A 25,033-nucleotide genomic window follows, 5' to 3' on the forward strand; every position below is an offset into this window, starting at 1 on the left:
TTTTTGGCATAGGGGAAATCTAGCATGTGTGCACAAAGTATAAATATGTAAATTGACAAAATCTGAGTGTAATAGTGCCCTCACCAAAAACAAAGAAAAACAAAAAAAGACCATTTAAGATCATTTTGTCAAATTTGAGATTTTCTCATAATACATTTTATTAAGACTATTTTTATTGATAAAGGAGACAGAATGTTAAAATTTGCATATCATTGGAGAAATTAAGATATCATAAATTATTTGGTCAACTAGAATGCATTGTACACAAGGGCTCTTTTTTTATATTAATATCTTCTGCTTTGTTAATACAAGTATCGCTTTACTAACATGCTAGCTTATACACTCAGAAAATTTTCTTTTCTTTAATCAGTTCTTAAAAAACAAGTATGTACATGGGGTAGAGGATTTGAATTATCAGTGAAACAGAAAATGTAGTAATTGGCCTCTACTAAGTTAGAATGTGTGAAATTGAAAAGAAGTCTAAAATTTGTCTCACTGGTAGTTGCAGTCACTCAATTTATTTCCTGTGCAAATGCAGAAACTTCACTTTAACCTTGTACTTTAAACTCAAATATCCAATGAATATCTCTATGCTATAAAATTCAAAATATCTGTACTATGTAGGAGGCTTCCCTGGTGACTTAGACGGTAAAGCCTCTGCCTGCAATGCAGGAGACCTGGGTTCGATTCCTGGGTTGGGAAGATCCCTGGAGAAGGAAATGGCAATCTACTCCAGCACTCTTGCCTGGAAAATCCCATGGATGGAAGAGCCTGATCTTCCCAGATGGCACTATTGGTAAAGAACCTGCTTGACAATACAAGAGACATAAGAGATGCAGGTTTGATCCCTAGGTCAGGAAGATCCCCTGAAGGAGGAAATGGCAACCCATTCTGGTTTTCTTGCCTGGAGAATCCCTTGGACAGAGAAGCCGATAGCATCTCAAAGAGTTGGACACAACTGGAACAACTTATCATTCATACACATACTATGTAAGAAAAACAGCTTTTACATTATAATCTACTAAAAACATAGGGATTGAGGAATATTTTTTTCAACAAATTTGAAACAACTAAAGTAAAATAATGTCTATGAGTTGTTAAAATAAATAAGATATTGCCAGTATCAGATAACAATATTTACGATAATGTTTCATTGACAGCCCAAGCATAGAACCTGTGAAATCTGTACACAGATGTAGCATACAGCAGCCTGGAACCTTCAAATTTCCATTCAGAGTGATTTGAAATGCTATGCCATAGTAACATGTGATAACACATTTACCAAAATGTTCTCAGTCTGTTTCAGCAGATGTTGAAAATGAGCTATTTCTAGTTTTATAAGATGTAGTAAGTGGGGGGACCAGTTCAAATAATTTTATTATCTTGGCCTGTAAAAAAAAGGGAAAAATTTAGAACAGTGACTGTACAGACTTGGCACTGTATTGCTCTCAAAGGAACTTACAAAAGGTGCCTGTGTTGTAGTTAATATACTCTAAACAAAGCAGTTCCATCTGGCTATGAATTGTACTTTTGTTGGGTATCTAAGTGTCTGCATTTTATTACAGCTCAAACCAAAGTATATGATGTCAGCTTGGAAATACTTCTAATATTTCAATCCTTTGAAATACCTCTATATATCCTCAGAACAGAGGATTTTTCTAAGACTATCATCCAAAACTTTTATATGCCAAATAGTATCTCTGAAGAAAGATGCTTAATTGGCACTGTGATAAGACAAAGTCAATGCTGGAAAAATGCTTGTGCATAACAATCAACATAGTTCTAAAAGTCAAGTCACTCAGCCTGTGTTAATAAGAAAAATCCTTCAGATGAACTATTTAATTGGGTTTAACAAGGTTGTTTATAGCTAATCCTAAATCCACTAATAGGAAACTGAAGGCCTATACTCAACGCTAGTTTTGCTCCCTTTAGATCTTGCTCATAATTACAGTTTGGTCTTTAATTATTCTTGCTTCTCATTTTCAATTTATGATTAAGACCAACAGCATGCCCTGAAGACTGAAAGTGCTGAGGTGGACAGGAGTAAAACAGAGGACATCAATTCCTTTAATCTGTTGGTCCAAGTGATAAAATGGATTCTTATTTTGTTTTCTTAAACCAGTTGTTGCAGAATAAAAATTAAAGAAAAATTTTCATGGAAATCAATCTATGGTGTTCCAAAAGCAGGCCAGAGCAATATTTTCACAATATTTTAAATATATTTAATAGTGATATTGTCAGTGAATAAGCCGTTGGATCCTGGACCCATAATGCAGCCTAATCCCAACTCTGTAATTTCCTGGTTTCATGACTTTGGACAAGATTCTTAGACTGTCCATATTTTGGTTAGCACACATTTAAGAATTTTATAATATGGCACAAAGTGCAAGAGTTGTTTTGCTGATTAACTCAGTATGTGCAAATCATTTTGAAAACTGCCAGTCATATTATTTTTTTAAATTTATACATTGCTGCTATAATTGACCAAAATACTTTGGGTGATAATTGAGAACTTACTAATTACAAATTGGAGCTGTTTTCAGCTGACTTTAACATGTTCTCCAAACAGATAGATAGAACTTAAAATTATATAGTAAAATATTTTAAGGATAAAACAGAAATTTAAGGAGAATTTTTAAAATGCTTATAATGTTTAACTATTTAGCATGTTTATTCAAATAATCACTTAAATTTATGGCATACTTTATATAATTCCATCACAGCCTAAATTAGAAACATCTCTCTAAACTTTGTTTTATACAAACATCCACTAATTGTAACAAAAGGGAAGTGGAAAAACCCCAACAAATGTATTAAAATGTAATTAGACTTTAAGAGTAGCACATATGCTTGACTCTTTAGTGATATGAAAGATGAAATAGGTTTAAGAGATTAACAGAACAATATAAAGCAGGAGGATAAAGCGAAAATCTGTTGAGCAGATGATGCTATTTTTAATGTCCATCAGGGCAGACATAAATAGCCAGGACATGAATGGGGGATATTTATTGAGTCATTTATTTTATCATGTGGTCCAAAAGAATAACATGTTGAGCATTAGTTATTCCATGTGATAGAGTCATGTAGGCCCATCCAATGTCTTGAATCATGTTCTTGTGGAATTTTCAAGTTTTCTCTGGTCCCCTTTAAGTGTTCATATCAGTTCGATGTGAAATTGTGGATCCTTCTGAGCAAGGCCTGATTAAAAGATCTAGTCATTCGGTTGTTCCTGATGTAATACTCTGATGAAGCTAATCTTTCCCTTATCTAAATTATTGTTGCACTGTATCCATGGGTTTCTCAATGCCTTTCATTATACTCTAAAGATTTTTGTAATTCTGTTTGGAACCAGGTTGCCACTGGTCCAAATAACCTTTGATAGGAATGAGGCAGAATGAACTAACTCAGATTGAATTGTCACGCTACCCTATCATGAACACTAATGAGCCTCATCTTTCTCCCAACAAGGCCCTGAAGTACTTTTTAAGTCTTCAGTCCTGAGTCACTGTGGTGCCCAAAAGATTAGCTGTGTGTAGCAGACAAGCAATGGAGAGTGTCTTCTTGTCCCATATTATAGAAAGAGCAGTCATAATATAGTTTTGTATTTCTTTAATTTATTACAAAATTTACAAAAAATTGTTGCTTCAGTTTTTACAGATAGCTACCTCACTCTCACAGCCTCAGCAACAATACTAATTAGTAATATTGATTGATAACTTGCTTCAGTTCAGTTCAGTTCGGTTGCTCAGTCGTGTCCAACTCTTTGGAACCCCATGAATCATAGTACACCAGGCCTCCCTGTCCATCACCAACTCCCGGAGTTCACCCAAACTCATGTCCATGGAGTCAGTGATGCCATCCAGCCATCTCATCCTCTGGCGTCCCCTTCTCCTCCTGCCCCCAATCCCTCCCAGCATCAGAGTCTTTTCCAATGAGTCAACTCTTCCCATGAGGTGGCCAAAGTACTGGAGTTTCAGCTTCAGCATCATTCTTTCCAAAGAACACCCAGGACTGATCTCCTTTAGAGAGGACTGGTAGGATCTCCTTGCAGACCAAGGGATTCTCAAGAGTCTTCTCCAACACCCCAGTTCAAAAGCATCAATTCTTCAGCACTCAGCTTTCTTCACAGTCCAACTCTCACATCCATACATGACCACTGGAAAAACCATAGCCTTGACTAGATGGACCTTTGTTGGTAAAGTAATGTCTCTGCTTTTGAATATGCTATCTAGGTTTGTCATAATTTCATGGCTGCAATCACCATCCACAGTGATTTTGTAGCCCAGAAAAATAAAATCTGACACTGTTTCCACTGTTTCCCCATCTATTCCCCATGAAGTGATGGGACCAGATGCCATGATCTTAGTTTTCTGAATGTTGAGCTTTAAGCCAGCTTTTTCACTCGCCTCTTTTACTTTCATCAAGAGGCTTTTTAGTTCCTCTTCACTTTCTGCCATAATGGTGGTGTCATCTGCATATCTGAGGTTATTGATATTTCTCCCAGAAATCTTGATTCCAGAAATCTTGTGTTTCTTCCAATCCAGAGTTTCTCATGATGTACTCTGCATATAAGTTAAATAAGCAGGGTGACAATATACAGCCTTGACGTACTCCTTTTCCTATTTGGAACCAGTCTGTTGTTCCATATCCAGTTCTAACTGTTGCTTCCTGACCTGCATACAGGTTTCTCAAGAGGCAGGTCAGGTGGGCTGCTATTCCCATCTCTTTCAGAATTTTCCACAGTTTCTTGTGATCCACACAGTCAAAGGCTTTGGCATAGTCAATAAAGCAGAAATAGATGTTTTTTTCTGGAACTCTCTTCCTTTTTCCATGATCCAGCGAATGTTGGCAATTTCATCTCTGGTTCCTCTGCCTTTTCTAAATCCAGCTTGAACATGTGGAAGTTCATGCTTCACATATTGCTGAAGCCTGGCTTGGAGAATTTTGAGCATTACTTTACTAGCGTGTGAAATGAGTGGAATTGTGTGGTAGTTTGAGCATTCTTTGGCATTGTCTTTCTTTGGGATTGGAATGAAAACTGACCTTTTCCAGTCCTGTGGCCACTGCTGAGTTTTCCAAATTTGCTGGCATATTGAGTGCAGCACTTTCACAGCATCATCTTCCAGGATTTGAAATAGCTCCACTGGAATTCCATCACCTCTACTAGCTTTGTTCATAGTAATGCTTTCTAAGACCCACTTGACTTCACATTCCAGGATGTCTGGCTCTAGGTGAGTGATCACACCATCGTGCTTATCTTGGTCATGAAGATCTTTTTTGTACAGTTCTTCTGAACTTGTTTACTTTGTACCAAACACTGTTCTAAATTCTTTCCCTGGATTATCTTATTTACTCCAAATCCATATCCTTTGAGGTAGGCACTAGTATTGTCCCTCCCTGCCCCCTTTTATACATAGAGAAAATGAGCCTCAGAAAGGCAAAGCAGCTTCCCTCAGGTCCATTCTTTCAAAGTGGCAGTGCCAAGGTTTTAATCCAGGTTGTCTGACTCCAGAGCCTGCGGTCTTTAAGAAAAGAGGGGGATGAATTGCGAACAGATTGAAATATCCATCACTACACTCAGAATGGATTTTTTCTTCTGCTAAATTTATATTACTAAGTCCATCTTCATTATCAGTATTTATTCCACTGGTTATCATTCTAAGAACTCAGAAACTTCAAATAGACACATCACTAATGATAGTCTCTCTCTTGTCCAGACCTCTAAAAGTTTATGACTGAATCAGATGCAGGTAAGAATTATTCTAAATCAGCAGTTAGCAAAAAAGTTTATGTGAATGACCAGATAACAAATATTTTACAATATGCAGGCCATGCAGTCTCTGTAGGCCTTCCTTGGTGGCTCAGATGGTAAACAAACTGCTTGCAATGCAAGAGACATGGGTTCAATCACTGGGTCCGGAAGATCCTCTGGAGAAGGAAATGGCTACCCACTCCAGTATTCTTGTCTGGAGAATCCCATGGACAGGGGATCCTGGTTGGGCTACAGTCCATGCGGTCATAAAGAGTTGGACTCCACTGAGTAACTAACAATTTCACTTTTATTTATTTATTTTTTTCCACGCAGTCTCTGTGGAAATTACTCAATTCTGCAATTGTAGAAGAAAAGTAGTACAGACATGGGGTTGAATTAAGGTTGAGGAACCTGGAACATACTGTTTAAGAAGGCACTCATTCATAGGGTTATTTGCATGCCAGAGTCTGGAAGTAAGCACCTCTGTAAATCTTGTATATTTGAGGCCTTGCTTGCCCCACGCTAGTCCTTTTCTTGATTAGAGGAATGCAGCCAGTTGTATTCCAAGAAAACTGGATTTAAAAAAAGAAGTTCTCAAGGCTAGATTTGGCCTTAGGGTGGTGGTTTGCAGAACTCTGCACTCTACAAACAAAATTTCTCATAGTCTCTGATAGGCTACTCATTACTCCAGCAAATGAGTCATATCTGAGTCATCTTATATCCCTTAGATTACTTATAAGAGCATCCTAAGCATGATAGAAAGTCAATCAATACAAATAAAAGAATGTGTCTATACAAAGGCAAAACCTTTTATAGCCTTTGAGCTTTTTCAGCTCTTAATCATTAACAGAAATACAAGTAGCTCTAAGTCAGAGATCTAAGTGGGAGGAAGGTGAGAAACAGGCTGTATTGCTTCCTATATCTCATAGAGTTATGGGCTTATTTCTTGCTTGGAGGATAAAGGAGAGGGAGAAAGTATTGCTCTTAGATTTTAGAAAAAAATGTAGAAAGAAGAGGAGAGCATTTACATTTTAAAGATAAATGGATTGGAGGGAGGGAACAAAATGGCAGAGGAGTAGGTGGATTTGGAGTACATTTCTCTCAAAAGATGCATCAGCAATATGCCCTCAGACACAGAAGTGCATGCAGAATACCAGCTGAGAGTGGACAGGAGTACCTGACCAGAGGAAAAGAATATATAGAACTATTCAGAACTCAAAACTCAGTAAGAAAAAACTAGGGGGAAAAACAGGAGTGTTAGTAGGACTGGACCTGCCCTTGGTGGGTGGAGGAACTGAAGCAGGGGTCTGATCCCCTCACTGGGGCAATTGTCTGAGTCAGAGGAGGCACATTTAAGGCTTATGGAATGAGAATCAGACAGTCCTTGCCACAGCCATACATATCCCGGACATGGACACAGGTCTCCTGGAAGGCACAGCAGCTGGGAGCTGGACTTTAGGGATTGTGGAACAATTCCAGGGTGAGAGCTGCTGTTGACTGCAGAGAATGGATTGAGAGGAGGTAAGGGAGGAGACTGTGGTGGGAAATACCTGTGGAGGAAAGCTGGGCAGCCATGGAAGCAAGGTGATACTGCTGAGTCACACGTAGGGAGTGGAACCATCACTATAGTCTCTCTCTCTCCCCACACACCAGCATCAGCAGCTGAACAATAGAGAGGCTGGCCCATCAAACACTTGATGCACTGGACTACAGAATAGGACCCTAGCCAGGGGGGCCCCTCTATGTGCCTGATGCACCAAACAACAGAGAAGGACCGCAGCAAGGGAGCCCTCTAAGTGCCTGAACAGGCAGAGCTATGGAGAAAGACTGGCCAAAGAGGCCTTCTGATCGCCAGCTACAAGAGACTCAAAGAAAAGACTCTGATAGGGGCCATAACTCCTGTGGCAGAAGGAGTCCGAGTCCTTGTACACTTGGTGCTGCCAGGGTCCCTGCAAGCCAAGCACCTGCACCACCTTCATGCTCCACTCTTACTGGGGCAGAGCTGCCACAGACAAAAAGAGTCTTGTGTCTAAGAGCGCAGGGTCACTTCAGTAGTGTTGGACTTTTTGCGACCCTGTAGACTGTGGCCCACCAGGCTTCTCTGTCAGGGAGAGGGGTTCTCCAGGCAAGAATACTGGAGTGTATTGGCCAATACTGGTTGCCATATACTTCTAGAGCACTATATTTCCTGCTGCCCTAGCCACTAACTCCCCTGAGTACCTGGTGCTGCCAGAACCCCTGCAACCCAAGCAGCTGAACCATCTCCACACCTGGACCTCACAGGGGCAAACCCAAGACCTTCAGGGCAACCTCAGGAGTAACCCCAGTGGAGGACCGATATACAGAGGTGGAAATAAAACCACAGTTGAAACCCAGAGGCAGTGAGGCTTAGGAAGAAGACCCAAAACCTTCCAACCAGCTGTGCAAGCTGTGGATTAAACCCACACAATCAACTAGGCAGACTCTGTGTCTATGGAATATATAAAAGGTCATTGAGAGCTCCCACAAAAGAAAAAAACACTAGTTCTGATAGCCATGGACATTAGAGGCAAAAACACATAGAAACAGGACCAGATTAGAATCTGAGCTGCCCCCACAGCAGGTCCAGAGATCAGCACAGTGTTGGAGGGCATCCTAGGGAGGTGAGGTGGACTGTGACTGCCGAGAGGGAAAAGACTCTGATAGCAGTGACTCAAGAAAAAATATTTTTTATATTTATGTTTTGGCTTGTTCTGTAGATTCTTTTGGATTTTTCCCCCTTTGTTGTGCTTGTCGATTATACTGGCATTATGAAATCTAATTAAGATTTTCAGCTTTTTAAATTTTTTTCTTAGTCACAATTTCTTGTTATAAATCTCTGGTTCTACATTGGGTTTTTTCAGTTCTGTGGAGTTTTCCCTTTTTTTTCAATTTTAATTTTTTGAGCCTATTATTATTTTTCTACATTTATGCCTTTTTTTGCTTTTCCTACTATTCTTTTCCACTTGCAGTTAAACTTTAATGTATATAAATCTTTATCTACCTTTATTTAACTTTGCTTATCTATTCTTTCTTTTTTTTTTCCTTTCCTCTCAACGTATTTGTTAGTTCTGTTTTCATTGCTTTATTTCCCACTTGAAACCTTGCTTTAGTTTTGTTTTTCAGTTTGTGCTTTAGTTAGTTTTGTTCTTAACTGCTAAATATAATTTTTTATTTTCTTTGTTCACCGGGACAATCTACTGTACTTTATTTGTTAGACTGTTTTGACTTTGTCATGGGTGTATATATATATGTGTGTGTGTGTGTGTGTGTGTGTGTGTATATTCCATTATTTTAATTGTTATTTTCCTGATTTTGTAACTGTCATTTTTATTTGGGTTCATCTTTGGTTTCTCATTTTTGGATATTCGTTTTAATCTCATTTATGCTATAAGAAACCACTTGTGGAATCTTCATTTCTGACCAACGATCAAGCCCTGAGCTTTTGAAGTGGGAGCACTGACTCCAAGTCCCTAGACTACCAGAGAGCTAACCCTAGGGAGTATCAGCGAGAACTTACACAAAGGAAACCACTTGAATACAAGACTCTGGATCATCCAACCACCAGTAGCACCCTGTGCAGGAGTTCCATCTAAACAACAAACAAAACAAAAATACAAACCCAATCATCAGCAGACAGGATTACCACCTCACTCAGCCTTGCCCATCAGAGGAAAAACAAACAAAGAAACAAAAACTCAGCACAAATCTCACCCTATATGAAGTTTACAGAAACCACTTCACAAACCTTAAGACAGCGAAAACCAAAAGGAAGAAAGAATTCATCCTTGAAGCCTGGGAAAAGGAGACCTCAAACACAATAAGTTAATGAAAGGACAAACTAGAAATAAGGAAGTCCAAATAAATGAAGAGGAAATAGGCAAACTACCTGGAAAAAAAAAAAAAAAAATCAGAATAATGATAGTAAAGATGACCAAAAAACTTGAAAACAAAATGGAGAAAATGCAAGAATCAATGAACAAAGATATAGAAGAATTAAAGGATAAACATAGACAAACAACACAATTACTGACATTAAAAATACTCTAGAAGGAATCTATAGCAGAAACCTGAAGCAGAAGAACGAATCAGTGAGCTGAAGCTAAGATGGTGGAAATAACTTCTGAAAAACAGAATAAAGTAAAAAAGAATGAAAAGAACTGAGGATAGTCTCAGAGACCTCGGGGATAATATCAGATGCACCAACATTTGAATTATAGGGTCCCAGAAGAAGAAGAGAAAAAGAAAGAGTATGAGAAAATTTTTGAAGAGTTATAGTTGAAAATTTCCCCAAAACAGAAAAGGAAATAGTCAATCAAGCCCAAGAGGCACAAAGAATCCCATACAGGATAAACCCAAGGAGAAACATGCCAAAACACTTACTAATCAAGCTAACAAAGACTAAACACAAACACAAAATATTAAAACCAGCAAGGGGGAAGCAACCAGTAACATACAAGGGAAACCCCATAGGCTTAACAACTGAACTTTCAGCAGAAACTTTGCAGGCCAGAAGGGAATGGAAGGATATATTGGCAGGATATATTTAAAGTACTGAAAGGGTAAAATCTACAACCAAGATTACAGTACCCAACAAGGATCTCATTCGACATTGATGGAGAAATAAAAAGCTTTTCAAACAAGCAAAAGTTAAGAGAATTCAGTACCACCAAACCAGCTTTACAACAAATATTAAAGGGACTTACATAGTCAAGAAATACAAGAGAAGAAAAAGAGCTACAAAATCAACCCCAAATAATTAAGAAAATGGCAATAGAAACATATATATCAATAATGACTTCAAATGTAAATGGATTAAATGCTCCAACCAAAACACATAGACTGGCTGAATCATGGATACAAAAACAAGGCCCCTATATATGCTGTCTATAAGAAACCCACTTCAGACTTAAATACACATATAGACTGAAAGTGAGAGGATGGAAAAATATATTCCATGCAAATGGGAAGCAAAAGAAAGGTGGAGTAGCAATCCTCATATCAGACGAAAAAGACCTTAAAATAAAGAAGATTACAAGAGATAAGGAAGGACATTACATAATGATCAAGGTATCAATCCAAAAGGAAGACATAACAATTGTAAATAACTATGCACCCAACATCAGTCAGTTCAGTCAGTTCAGTTGTTCAGTCCTGTCTGAATCTTTGAGACCCCATGAATCACAGCACGCCAGGCCTCCCTGTCCATCACCAACTCCCAGAGTTCACACAGACTCACGTCCATCAAGTCAGTGATGTCATCCAGCCATCTCATCCTCTGTTGTCCCCTTCTCCTTCTGCCCCCAATCCCTCCCAGAATCAGAGTCTTTTCCAATGAGTCAACTCTTCTCATGAGGTGGCCAAAGTACTGGAGTTTCAGCTTTAGCATCATTCCTTCCAAAGAAATCCCAGGGCTGATCTCCTTCAGAATGGACTAGTTGGATCTCCTTGCAGTCCAAGGGACTCTCAAGAGTCTCCTCCAACACCACAGTTCAAAAGCATCAATTCTTTGGTGCTCAACCTTCTTCACAGTCCAACTCTCAAATCCATACATGACAAGAGGAAAAACCATAGCCTCGACTAGACGAACCTTTGTTGGCAAAGTAATGTCTCTGCTTTTGAATATGCTTTCTAGGTTGGTCATAACTTTCCTTCCAAGGAGTAAGCGTCTTTTAATTTCATGGCTGCAGTCACCGTCTGCAGTGATTTTGGAGCCCCAAAAAATAAAGTCTGACACTGTTTCCCCTGTTTCCCCATCTATTTTCCATGAAGTGATGGGACCGGATGCCTTGATCTTCGTTTTCTGAATGTTGAGCTTTAAGCCAACATTTTCACTCTCCTCTTTCACTTTCATCAAGAGGCTTTTTAGTTCCTCTTCACTTTCTGCCATAATGGTGGTGTCATCTGCACATCTGAGGTTATTGATATTTATCCTGGCAATCTTGATTCCAGCTTGTCTTTCTTCTACTCCAGCGTTTCTCATGATGTACTCTGCATATAAGTTAAATAAACAGGGTAACAATATACAGCCTTGACGTACTCCTTTTCCTATTTGGAACCAGTCTGTTGTTCCATGTCCAGTTCTAACTGTTGCTTCCTGACCTGCATACAGGTTTCTCAAGAGGCAGGTCAGGTGGTCTGGTATTCCCATCTCTTTCAGAATTTTCCACAGTTTATTGTGATCCACACAGTCAAAGGCTTTGGCATAGTCAATAAAGCAGAAATAGATGTTTTTCTGGAACTCTCTTGCTTTTTCCATGATCCAGGGGATGTTGGCAATTTGATCTCTGGTTCCTCTGACTTTTCTAAAACCAGCTTGAACATCAGGAAGTTCACAGTTCACATATTGCTGAAGCCTGGCTTGGAGAATTTTCAGCATTACTTTACTAGCATGTGAGATGAGTGCAATTGTGCAGTAGTTTGAGCATTCTTTGGCATTGCCTTTCTTTGGGATTGGAATGAAAACTGACCTTTTCCAGTCCTGTGGCCACTGCTGAGTTTTCCAAATTTGCTGGCACTTTCACAGCATCATCTTTCAGGATTTGGAATAGCTCCACTGGAATTCCATCACCTCCACTAGCTTTGTTCATAGTGATGCTTTCTAAGGCCCTCTTGACTTCACATTCCAGGATGTCTGGCTGTAGGTCAGTGATCACACCATTGTGATTATCTGGGTCGTGAAGATCTTTTTTGTACATTTCTTCTGTGTATTCTTGCCACCTCTTCTTAATGTCTTTTACTTCTTTTAGGTCCATAACATTTCTGTCCTTTATTGCACCCATCTTTGCATGAAATGTTCCCTTGGTATCTCTAATTTTCCTGAAGAGATTGATAGTCTTTCCCATTCTGTTGTTTTCCTCTATTTCTTTGCATTGATCCTTGATGAAGGCTTTCTTGTCTCTTCTTGCTATTCTTTGGAACTTTGCATTCAGATGCTTACATCTTTCCTTTTCTCCCTTATTTTTTGCTTCTCTTCTTTTCATAGCTATTTGTAAGGCCTCCCCCAGACAGCCATTTTGCTTTTTTGCATTTCTTTTCCATGGGGATGGGCTTGATCCCTGTCTCCTGTACAATGTCACGAACCTCATTCCATAGTTCATCAGGCAGTTTATCTATCAGATCTAGGCCCTTAAATCTATGTCTAACTTCCACTGTATAATCATAAGTGATTTGATTTAGGTCATACCTGAATGGTCTAGTGTTTTTCCCTACTTTCTTCAATTTAAGTCTGAATTTGGCAATGAGGAGTTCATGAGGAGCACCTTAATACATAAGACAAACACTAACAGACAAAAAAGGAGAAATTGACAGTAACATAATTATAATAGGAGATTCCAACATCCCACTCACACCAATGGACACATCATCAAAACAGAAAATTAATAAGTAAACACCAGTCTTAAGTAAATAATACATTGGATGAGATGAGTCAGATTGATATCCATCCAAATGCAGAAGAATACAACTTCTTCTCAAGTGCACATGAAACCTTTTCCAGGATAGACCATATCTTGGGTCACAAATCAAACCTTAGTAAATTTAATAAAATTGAAATTGTATCAAACATCTTCCCTGACCACAATGCTATGAAACTAGATATTGATTACAGAGAAGAAAAAAAAAAAAAAAAAAAACGATAAGAAACACAAACACATAGAGATTAAACAGCATGTTTCTAAATATCCAACAGCTTACTGAAGAAATCAAAAGGGAAATTAAACCACTTCTAGACACAAATGACAATGAAAACACAACTCAAAACCTATGGGATGCAGCAAAAGTGTTCTAAGAGGGAAGTTTATAGCAATACAATCTTACCTCAAGAAACAAGAAAAACATCAAATAGACAACCTAACTTTACACCAAAACAACTGGAGAAAGAAGAACAACCCCCTCCTCCCCCTGCCCGCCACACACACACACACACACACACACAAATTATTAGAAGGAAAGAAATCATAAAGATCTGAGAAAAAATAAATGAAAATGAAATGAAAGATGCAACAGTAAAGAATAATAAAACTAAAAGCTGGTTCTTTCAGAAGATAAACAAAATTGCAAACCTTTAGCCAGACTCAGCAAGAAAAAAAAGAGAGAGGAATAAAATCGACAAAATTAGAAATGAAAAAGGAGAGTTTACAGTAGACAATGCAGAAATCAAAGAATTATGAGAGACTATTATGAACAACCATTTTATGGCAATAAAATGGATAACCTGGAAGAAATGGACAAATTCTTTGAAAACTTCAATCTTCAAGACTGAATCAGGAAGAAACAGAAATTATGAATAAACCAATTACAAACACTTAAATTGAAGCTGTGATCAAAAATCTCCCAAAAAACAATAGCCCAGGACCAGATGACTCACAGAATTCCATCAATCATTTAGAGAAGAGATAATGCCTATCCATCTAAAACTCTTTCAAAAAATTGCAGAGTAAGGGACACTTCCAAACTCATTCTAGGAGGCAACCATCACAATACCAAAACCAGACAAAGACAACACACAAAAAAGAAAAATACAGGCCAATATCAATGATGAACATAGATGCAAAAATCCTCAACAAAATTTTAGCAAACAGAATTCAGCAACACATCAAAAAGTTCATATACCATGATCAATTTGGGTTTATTCCAGGGATGCAAGGATTCTTCAGTATACACAAAACAATCAATGTGATACACCATATTAGCAAAATGAAAAATAAAAACCATATGATAATCTCAACAGATGCAGAAAAAGCCTTTGACAAAGTTCACCACCCATTTATGATGAAAACTCTTCAAAAAATGGGCATAGAAGGAACCTACCTCAAGCCCATATATGATAAGCCTACAGCCCAACATTATTCTCAATGGTGAAGAACTGAAAGCATTCCCCCTAAGATCAGGAACAAGAGAAGGGTGTCCACTTTCACCACTATTATTCAACATAGTTCTAGAAGTCCTAGCTACAGCAATCAGAGAAGAAAAAGAAATAAAAGGGATCCAGAGCAGAAAAGGAAAAGTAAAGTTCTCACTGTTTGCAGATGACATGATACTCTACATAGAAAACCTTAAAGATAGTATCATAAAGTTACTAGAAATAATCAGTGAATTTAGCAAAGTTGCAGGATACAAAATCAATATGCAAATATCACTTGCATTTCTATCTATTAACAATGAAAAATCAGAAAAAGAAATTAAGGAATCAATCCCTTTCACCATTGCAACAAAAAGAATTAAATATCTAGGAATAAACTTACCTAAGGAGACAAAAGAACTGTACACAGAAAATTATAAGACACTAATGAAAGAAATCAAAGATGACATAAACAGATGGAGAGATATTCCATGTTCCTGGGTAGGAAGAATCAATATTGTAAAAATGACTATACTACTAAATGCAATTTGAATTCAATGCAACCCTATCAAATTACCAATGGCATTTTTCAAAGAACTAGAACAAAATATTTCACAATTCATATGAAAACACAAATGACCCTGAATAGCCAAAGCAGTCTTGAGAAAGAAGAATGGAGCTGGAGGAATCAAACTTCCTGACTTCACACTATACTGCAAAGCTACAGTTATCAAGACAGTATGGTACTGGCACAAAAACAGAAATATAGACCAATGGAACAAGATAGAAAGCCCAGAATTAAACCCATGCACCTATGGGTACATTATTTTTGACAAAGGAGGAAAGAATATACAATGGGGCAAGAACAGCCTCTTCAATAAATGGTGCTGGGAAAGTTGAACAGCTACATGTAAAAGAATGAAATTAGAACACTTCCTAATACCATACCCAAAGATAAACTCAAAATGGATTAAAGACCTAAATGTAAGACCAGAAACTATAAAACTCTTAGAGGAAAACATAGACTACTCAATGACATAAATCAAAATAAGATCCTCTATGACCCACCTCCTGGAGTAATGGAAATAAAAACAAAAATAAACAAGTGGGACCTGATTAAACTTAAAAGCTTTTGCACAGCAAAGGAAACTGTAAATAAGGTGAAAAGACAATCCTCAGAATGGGGGAAAATAATAGCAAATGAAACAATTGACAAAGGGTTAATTTAATCTCCAAAATATACAAGCAGCTCATACAACTCAATGCCAGAAAAGCAAACAACCCGATCAAAAAGTGGGAAAAAGACCTAAACAGACATTTCTCCAAACATACAGATGGCTAACACATACATGGAAAGATACTCAACATCACTCATTGTTAGAGAAATGCAAATCAAAACTACAATGAGATATCACTTCACACCGGTCAGAATGGCCATCATCAAAATGACTACAAACAATAAATGCTGGACAGGGTGTGGAGAAAAAGGAACACTCTTGCACTGTTTGTGGGAATGTAAAGTGATACAGCCACTATGGAAGATGGTATGGAAATTCCTTAAAAAGCTAGGAATAAAACCTCCAAATGACCCAGCAATCCCAATTTTAGGCATATACCCTGAGGAAACCAAAATTAAAAAAGACACATGTATCCCATTGTTTATTGCAGCACTATTTACAATAGCTAGAATATAGAAGAAACCTAGATGTCCATCAACAGATGAATGGATAAAAGAGTTGTGGTAAATACATACAATGGAATGTTACTCAGCCATAAAAAGGAATTCATTTGAGTCAGTTCTGATGAGGTGGATGAACCTAGAACCTATTATACAGAATGAAGTGAGTCAGAAAGAGAAAGATAAATATCATATTCTTACACATATATATGGAACCTAGAAAGATGGTACTAAAGAATTTATTTACAGAGCAGCAATGGAGAAACAGACATAGACAATAGAATTATGGACATTGGGAGAGGGGAGGAGAGGGTGAGATGTATGGAAAGAGTAGCATGGGAGCTTACATTACCATATATAAAATAGATAGCCAATGGGAATTTGCTGTATGGCTCAGGAAACTCAAACAGGGGTTCTGTATCAATCTGGAGGGGTGGGGCAGGAGATGGGAGAGAGGTTCAAAAGGAACCTATGGCTGATTCATGTTGAAGTTTGACAGAAAACAACAAAATTCTGTAAGGCAATTATCTTTCAATAAAAAAAAATCAATTAAAAAATCGATTGGAGATAAACACTAACTTTGGGTGAAATCAATCACAGAGTTAGGAATTATAATCAGAACTCCAGGCAGCCAAATTTAGGTGCTTCCCACAGTATCCTTTCTGGGCACTTAGGGCTTTAACGTTCAGTTGTTCTACCTAAGACTCACACATTATCTCTTATATTTTCCAGGTTTAGGAACAGTCTCTCAGAGAATTTGTGAAGTATTTCCCCCCCATTGCCATGAGAATACAGAATGGATAAAATCCACTGAGATATTTGCCACATGAAAGGGGAATCAAGCATTACTGCAGATAGCAATTAATCCTAACCATTAGACTGGCAGGGAAGTTACAAACATCATTGCTGGTGTTCACCATTAACAGCTATAGGAGACTGTGTTTATCCAAGGACAATGGGAACAGAAAATAGCATTTCAGGTGTTACCACATGAGAGAAAACAGAAAAGGAAAGATGCTGTGAAATATTGGACCTAAATGACATGTCATCACTATGTGAAAGCCTCACAGGGATTTCCAGAAACAAGTAGAGGGATGTATCATTAAGAGACATATTTTCTTTTTTCTTTTTTTCTTTTAAGAGATATATTTTCTATGAGCATCTGAGATCAAGAACCAGGAACCAGAATTTCACAATGACAATCAAGTGATGATCCACTGGAAACCATTCATGTGACTCTATTCTAAGTGTCAAGTATTTTAAAACTATATCAAGCAAAGAAACCAATCTCCTCCTCTGAAGCCTCATGCAGTAAAAGGTAGAGGATTAAAAGCTAAAGTATATCAGATATTATTTACAGTTTACTTCACTTATTCCCCATTTTCCATCCAGAAGTTGCATCTGCGCCTACTTGAGGCTTGTACCTTCTTTTAGTGACTTGAATTTTCCTGACATCAGAGGAATACTCAAAAATACAAAGACTTTGAAAAACTTTGGAGTTTTCCACTGGGTCCTGTCTCACCTATAGTTCAAGACAGAGGATATTACAAAGAAAAGTTGGGGAAAAAAAGAATCTTTGTAAGTCTTTATACTTTGAATATGCACAAAAATTAAACTTCACTTGTTATAGTTAACAAATAAGTTTTAAAAATTCTGCCACTGGTAACTATTTTAAACTCTGAGAATTATAGAAAATTCCAGGGGGAAATAATCAGAAGAGAACATCTATACTATAACTGGGCTGTACCTTATTATACAAATCTGTTCTAATAAGGAAACATTATAATTCTACTTTTAAGTACATCTGTTCAATGATTCTCACAGTCTGATAAACTTGGATATCAGAACTACATGATTCTCTTTAGCCTGAATCCTTGGAAGAAAGACAGAGTTTGCCAATGTCATCTGACAAATTAAGAATTGTTTAATATATTTGAAATTAAATATGTAAGGGCATAAAAATAGTGGTATACATTGTGTATATGTTTTAATTCTGCCTGAAAAACTTGAGTTAGAGTGTGGATTGCCTTGAGTGCTCTCATCTAGCATTTTAATTAGGCCCAATAGTTAAGTATAAGTGAACCCTGTGAGCAATATGACCAATTCCCATTAGCTGCATCTTCAAGTTAATATGTAAAACTGGAAGTGAAAGTGAAAGTCACTCAGTCATGTCCAACTCTTTGCAACCCCATGGACTATACAGTCCATGGACTTTTTCAGGCAAGAATACTGGAGTGGGTTGCCTTTCCCTTCTCTAGGGGATCTTCCCAACCCAGGGATCGAACCCAGGTCTCCCACATTGCAGGCAAATTCTTTACCAGCTGAGCCACAAGGGAAACCCAGTTAATACATTGAATCTGAATTTGAAGAATATCTCTCATTGGATCCTGTCAGAAACAGGGAAAAGAATGATCAAGAAGTCATCTCACAAAAATAAAAATGCCGAGGTGAGAAGGATTTTGATGTCTTCTAAAAAGTTGTTTTCATTTTATTTCTCCTTCAGAGCTGACTCCTTCACCTTCAAAAAACTTGCTCCTTCTTTTTCAAATTATATTTTGCATTGCCTGCCTGTTTAGCAGTTGATTAAGTTTCATGTCACTCCTTGACTGGCTGGAAGAGGGTCAAAACATGGTTCATCCATCCCCAGTACACACTGTGCCTTCTTTTTTCTTTATTTACCTTGGTTTCTATATTACGATTCAAGTGACCCTATGCAGAACAAAATGACCATTTCTCTTATTAAATCAAAGAGAAAGCTTTGGTTGCATAGCTAAGGGAGTTTTGAGAAGTTTATTACAAATGTATACCCTTGTTCTTTCTAATAGGCTTAAAATAACTGGTCTCTTTTAGAGTTCTCCTTTTTGCCCTTACTTCTCTACTCACTTAACTGGTATGAATGCACAGTGTTGGGAAACTTAAACTGGGTCATATCCCATAGGAACTCAAGTTCAGAACCTTTTTTTTTTCTTTTATATCATCTATGTTTTATGATGGGCATAAGAGAATTGGTAAATATATCCCTTCCTGGGATGGGAGGTTACTACAATACAATCTTTTCTTTTATCACCTATATATTAGAAATTGTACCCAAAAGTAGGGTATATACCATATTTACCTGAGAAGTCTGACCACTTTTAAAAATGCTGTAATACAGTTAAGACACGACAGTTATTACACTTTTACAAGTACAAAATAAAAACACATTCTAGCAATGGTCTCATGAAATAACATTGCTCCAAGGAATCCACTCTGTTTAACTCTTACAGCTGCCATTTTTGTGAGGAAGTTAGTTGACTGACCACACAGCATGAGTTGTGAAACCTCATGGCCAGCCCTGGGGTCTGCAACCCAAAGCAGGCACACATCATGGATCCAGGAGGGACTTTGCAGCCTGGTGACAGGAGGAAGGTCTATTGATCAAAGATCTATAACTGGCTCTTATCCATCATATTAAATCTCAACAGGCATGTCTTATTCCAGTTTGTCTTACCTTTAATCAGAAATTAAGGTTTTCTACTTTTACAGAAATCCATGGGGAATTCAGTGAATCCAAATGTTCTGTGGCCTTAGAACTCAGGAAGTCAAAAGTATTTTACAGAAAGAAAATGTACAAGAGAATGTGTATAGGAATAAATAGGAACAGAACGTTGAAGAAGATATTCCTGCTGCTGCTAAGTCGCTTCAGTCGTGTCCGACTCTGTGCAACCCCATAGATGGCAGCCCACCAGGCTCCCCCGTCCCTGGGATTCTCCAGGCAAGAACACTGGAGTGGGTTGCCATTTCCTTCTCCAATACATGAAAGTGAAAAGTGAAACTGAAGTCGCTCAGTCATGTCCGACTCTTAGCGACCCCATGGACTTCAGTCCACCAAGCTCCTCCATCCATGGGATTCTTCAGGCAAGAGTACTGGAGTGGGTACCATTACACTATTTAAGTGGATGAATTTTACCTAAGTGCAGAAATTCACAAATTTTAGCTTTTGTTTTATGAAAAATTGAATTCTGAGTCTATGCGGGGTGATTTAAATCCATTCAGTCTGTATTTATTAAACACCTATTTGCTTAGAGCTATGGATTCACACACAAACAAAAACCATAATTATTGTTTGTGCTTCAGGTATCTTATGCCTTTGAGCAGATAAAATACTAATTAAATAAGCAAAAGAAAAAATATGGTAACTTCTATGAAAAGAATGTTACCTGTGTCATGAAGTTATCTGAGAGTTTCACTTAACTGATTAAGAGAATACCTCGTAGAGAAAGTAACATTTGAGTTGAAATGTACAGGACAAATTCAAAGAATGCATTAGAAATAAAGGAAAAGAGCACTCTAGAGTGCTTTTCACTCTAGCACATGAGGGAAAATCATGTAGTAAGAGAGGTCAAGGCACATTTAAGAAAGTGAAAAAAAGCTAGTATAGACGTTAAGAGAGGAGTAGAAGCAGAGGACAAAATAAGGCTTGTGAAATAGCGAGGGGGTCACATCTGCAAGTTACTTTGGAAGATATCTATATCTTTCTATAAAAACCTGCCTGAAATGCAGGAGATGTAGGTTCGATTCCTGGGTCAGGAAGATCCCCAGAGGAAGGAATGGTAACCCACTCCAGTACCTTGCCTGGGAAACCCCATGGACAGAGGAGATTGGCAGGCTACAATCCATGCATTCATAAAGAGTTGGACACGACTGAACACACACTCACACACATACACACACACATTTACACCAAAGGCAATAAAAAGACGCTGAATGGGGTAGTTAGAGACAGGTGTAGGACCAGAAGTGGGGATTGACATCATTAGCATTGTGTTTGGAAGTAATTACTTTGTTGAGGAGGATGTTGAGATTAATTCTATAGTCCAGAAAAAGTTTATATATATATATATATTTTTTTTTTTTTTTTTTTTTTTTTTGACAAGTGAGGGCAGGTGAAACCTAGGGAACTGGATAGTCCTGAAAACTATAAAATAGACAGAACCTGATGACAGATGACAAATGTGGTGATAGGAAAAGATGGTTTCTATGTTTCTGGTTTGTGAAAATGGCTGTACATTCACGCTACTCAGTTGATATAGGAGATTCTGGGATGGGACATTATTGGGATGCTGGATTTTGACAAAAGATAGAGAAATGACATTAAAAAGACAAAAGGATATGTAGGGATATGTGGTACTAACAAAGTAATCTGAATAGCACTCCACAAACTTCTTTAATATATATGTCCCATATAAGTCATTTTGTTATCTGAATCATGAATAAACCTAGATAGCATATTCAAAAGCAGAGACATTACTTTGCCAACAAAGGTCTGTCTAGTCAAGGCTATGGTTTTTCCTGTGGTCATGTATGGATGTGAGAGTTGGACTGTGAAGAAGGCTGAGCACTGAAGAATTGATGCTTTTGAACTGTGGTGTTGGAGAAGACTCTTGAGAGTCCCTTGGACTGCAAGGAGATCCAAACAGTCCATTCTGAAGAAGATCAGCCCTGGGATTTCTTTGGAAGGAATGATGCTAAATCTGAAACTCCAGTACTTTGGCCACCTCATGCGAAGAGTTGACTCATTGGAAAAGACTCTGATGCTGGGAGGGATTGGGGGCAGGAGGAGAAGGGGACGACAGAGGATGAGATGGCTGGATGGCATCGCTGACTCGATGGACGTGAGTCTGAGTGAACTCCGGGAGTTGGTGATCGACAGGGAGGCCTGGCGTGCTGCAATTCATGGGGTTGCAAAGAGTCAGACACGACTGAGCGACTGATCTGATCTAATCTGATCATAAATAAAAAATGAAGACTAAGATAAGTTACATCAGTTCAGTTCAGTTCAGTTCAGTCATTCAGTCATGTCCAACTCTTTGGGACCCCATGAACTGCAGCACGCCAGGCCTCCTTGTCCATCACCAATTCCCAAAGTTCACTCAAACTCACGTCCATCGAGTCCGTAATGCCATCCAGCCATCTCATCCTCTGTCTTCCCCTTTTCCTCCTGCCCCCAATCCCTCCCAGCATCAGAGTCTTTTCCAATGAGTCAACTCCTTGCATGAGGCAGCCAAAGTACTGGAGTTTCAGCTTTAGCATCATTCCTTCCAAAGAAATCCCAGGGCTGATCCCCTTTAGAATGGACTGGTTGGATCTCCTTGCAGTCCAAGGGACTCTCAAGAGTCTTCTCCAACACCACAGTTCAAACGCTTCAATTCTTCAGTGCTCAGCTTTCTTCACAGTCTAACTCTCACATCCATACATGACTACTGGAAAAAGCATAGCCTTGACTAGAAGGACCTTTGTTGGCAAAGTAATGTCTCCGCTTTTCAATAGTTTGGTCATAACTTTCCTTCCAAGGAGTAAGCGTCTTTTAATTTCATGGCTGTAGTCACCATCTGCAGTGATTTTGGAGGCCAAAAAAATAAAGCCTGACACTGTTTCCACTGTTTCCCCAGCTATTTCCCATGAAGTGATGGGACCAGATGCCATGATCTTTGTTTTCTGAATGTTGAGCTTTAAGCCAACCTTTTCACTCTCCTCTTTCACCTTCATCAAGAGGCTTTTTAGTTCCTCTACACTTTCTGCCATAAGGGTGGTATCATCTGCATATCTGAGGTTATTGATATTTCTCCGGGCAATCTTGATTCCAGTTTGTGTTTCTTCCAGTCCAGCATTTCTCATAATGTACTCTGCATAGAAGTTAAATAAACAGGGTTCAATATACAGTCTTGACGTACTCCTTTTCCTATTTGGACCAGTCTGTTGTTCCATGTTCAGTTCTAACTGTTGCTTCCTGACCTGCATACATAGTCAGGTTTAAAATCTAGAAATGGTGATCTTAGATTTGTTTTTAGTAGTTTGTAGCTGACTCTGGATTTTGATGGTAAGATGTTAAAAAAAACTAGGAATAAACTATGTTAATAATGTTAAGATGTTAATGAACTATGAATAGCCAGGTCTCACTGCAGCTACCTTATATACTTGTATAGAATGATCTTATCTCCAGATTCATTTAATATATATGCCTCCCAAGTGTAGAAACTGACAATGATTTTATTAGATCTTTGACAACAAACCAATGGAATATCTCAACACCTTTGAACCCATAAAGTACTCTATTTAATATATTTTTTCCCTGCTGGCTTCCTAAGCATGTGTATCATCATCTGTCATCTAGAACACTGAAATTCTGTCCTATCCAGTCTCCCTTATGTACTCTTCACTTTCTCAAACCCCTTCTTTTCTGACCTACAAATTATCCTAACTCTCTCCCCTCATCCAAACCTTTAAGAGCCCCTCATTACTCTTAAGATAATGATCTAAATTCTGTCCAATCTTACCTGTGGTTCTGGTATAATTATTCATATCTCCTCCAGCTCTTAAAAATATTGCAATAAATATACTCTCAGGTTACCTTGATGGCTCAGCAAGTAAAGAATCCGCCTGTAATGCAGGAGACACAGGAGACATGGATTTGATCCCTGGGTTGGGAAGATCCCCTGGAGGAGTAAGTGGTGACCCATTTCAGTATTCTTGTCTGAAAAATTCCATGGACAGAAGAGCTTGGTTGGTTACAGTTCATCAAAGTGTTGCAAAGAGTTGTGCACAACTGAGTGACTAAGCCACAACAACCTCACACCTTTAAGTTCTTGCAGGATTTGGATTCTCCCTACATTACCATCCTTATCTACTACCCCTCTCTCCCTGCAGAATCTACACAGTGGAGTTTACATTTCTCACATTCTCCTTCCTTTTTGAGAACATTTGGGCATGCTTTGTCTTCTGTTCCTTCCTATCTGCCTCTGAGGCTTATATTTTGTGAAATTAAACACTATTCAGCCTTTAAATATTAAATCAATAATGAAATTTTAAATAAAGCAAAATAAAACAAACTTCTTTGACCTGTTACAGGCTCATCATATTTGATAAAAATGTGGCTCTAGACTAAAGCAGATACCTCTGACATGAATTTTCATAGTTCTCAGTATGAAACATGTATTTAAATAATAAATCACATAAGTTATCCTCTAATGGGTTCTCTGGCAGAAGATTAACTCTATGAGATCAGAACTAGGTCTTTCCTATTTAATATTTAGTTTTCTTAATAGAGTAAAAACTCCTTCAGGACAGGGGTTATCATCTCTTTCTTCTTTACTCCAGTTTTTTTCAAGAGCCTGACAGCATTCTTGATAGACTGAAGGTTATTAGTGAATATTTGCTAACGGGAAAAATGAACGTAGATTCAAGGAGAGAATGGGACACTCAGTGTCTCAAATTAGGAAGTGTGAGTTTCATTTCAAATCAGGAAGTTGATGATCCTATTTTCTGTTCAGGAAAAAGTAAATAAGGGGATTATTTACTCAGCAGTTCCCAAAGTATGACACATTGTGGTATAAGGTGGGCAAAGATTTGTTGATGCAATTTACCAGAGAAATTTCAGTAGAGATGCAACAAAATAGTGCTAAACAACTCTTCAGATTGCCTTGCTGACACTTTGCTGACAATAGTTCATATAGTCAAAGCTATGGTTTTTCCAGTAGTCATGTATGGATGTGAGCCCTTGACCATAAAGAAGGCTGAGCATCAAAGAACTGTGGTGTTGGAGAAGACTCCTGAAAGTCCCTTGGATAGAAGGAGATCAAACTAGTCAATCTTAAAGGAAATCAACCCTGAATATTCAATGGAAGGACTGATGCTGAAGCTCCAATAGTTTGGCCACCTGATGTGAAGAGCCAACTAATTAGAAAGGAACCTGATGCTGGGAAAG

General features: G+C 38.1%; 1 long non-coding RNA gene across 1 annotated transcript; it reads left to right on the plus strand.

Annotated features, from left to right (window-relative positions):
* The first annotated feature begins 6,690 nt into the window (after window positions 1-6,690).
* Window positions 6,691-17,924, plus strand: LOC123334560. Its single transcript, XR_006552584.1, has 2 exons — window positions 6,691-7,273; window positions 17,432-17,924. It is a non-coding gene; the product is annotated as an uncharacterized LOC123334560 (long non-coding RNA).
* The last annotated feature ends 7,109 nt before the right edge of the window (window positions 17,925-25,033 follow it).

This window comes from Bubalus bubalis, chromosome 7, assembly GCF_019923935.1.
Source record: "Bubalus bubalis isolate 160015118507 breed Murrah chromosome 7, NDDB_SH_1, whole genome shotgun sequence".
In the NCBI taxonomy this organism is placed as follows: domain Eukaryota; kingdom Metazoa; phylum Chordata; class Mammalia; order Artiodactyla; family Bovidae; genus Bubalus; species Bubalus bubalis.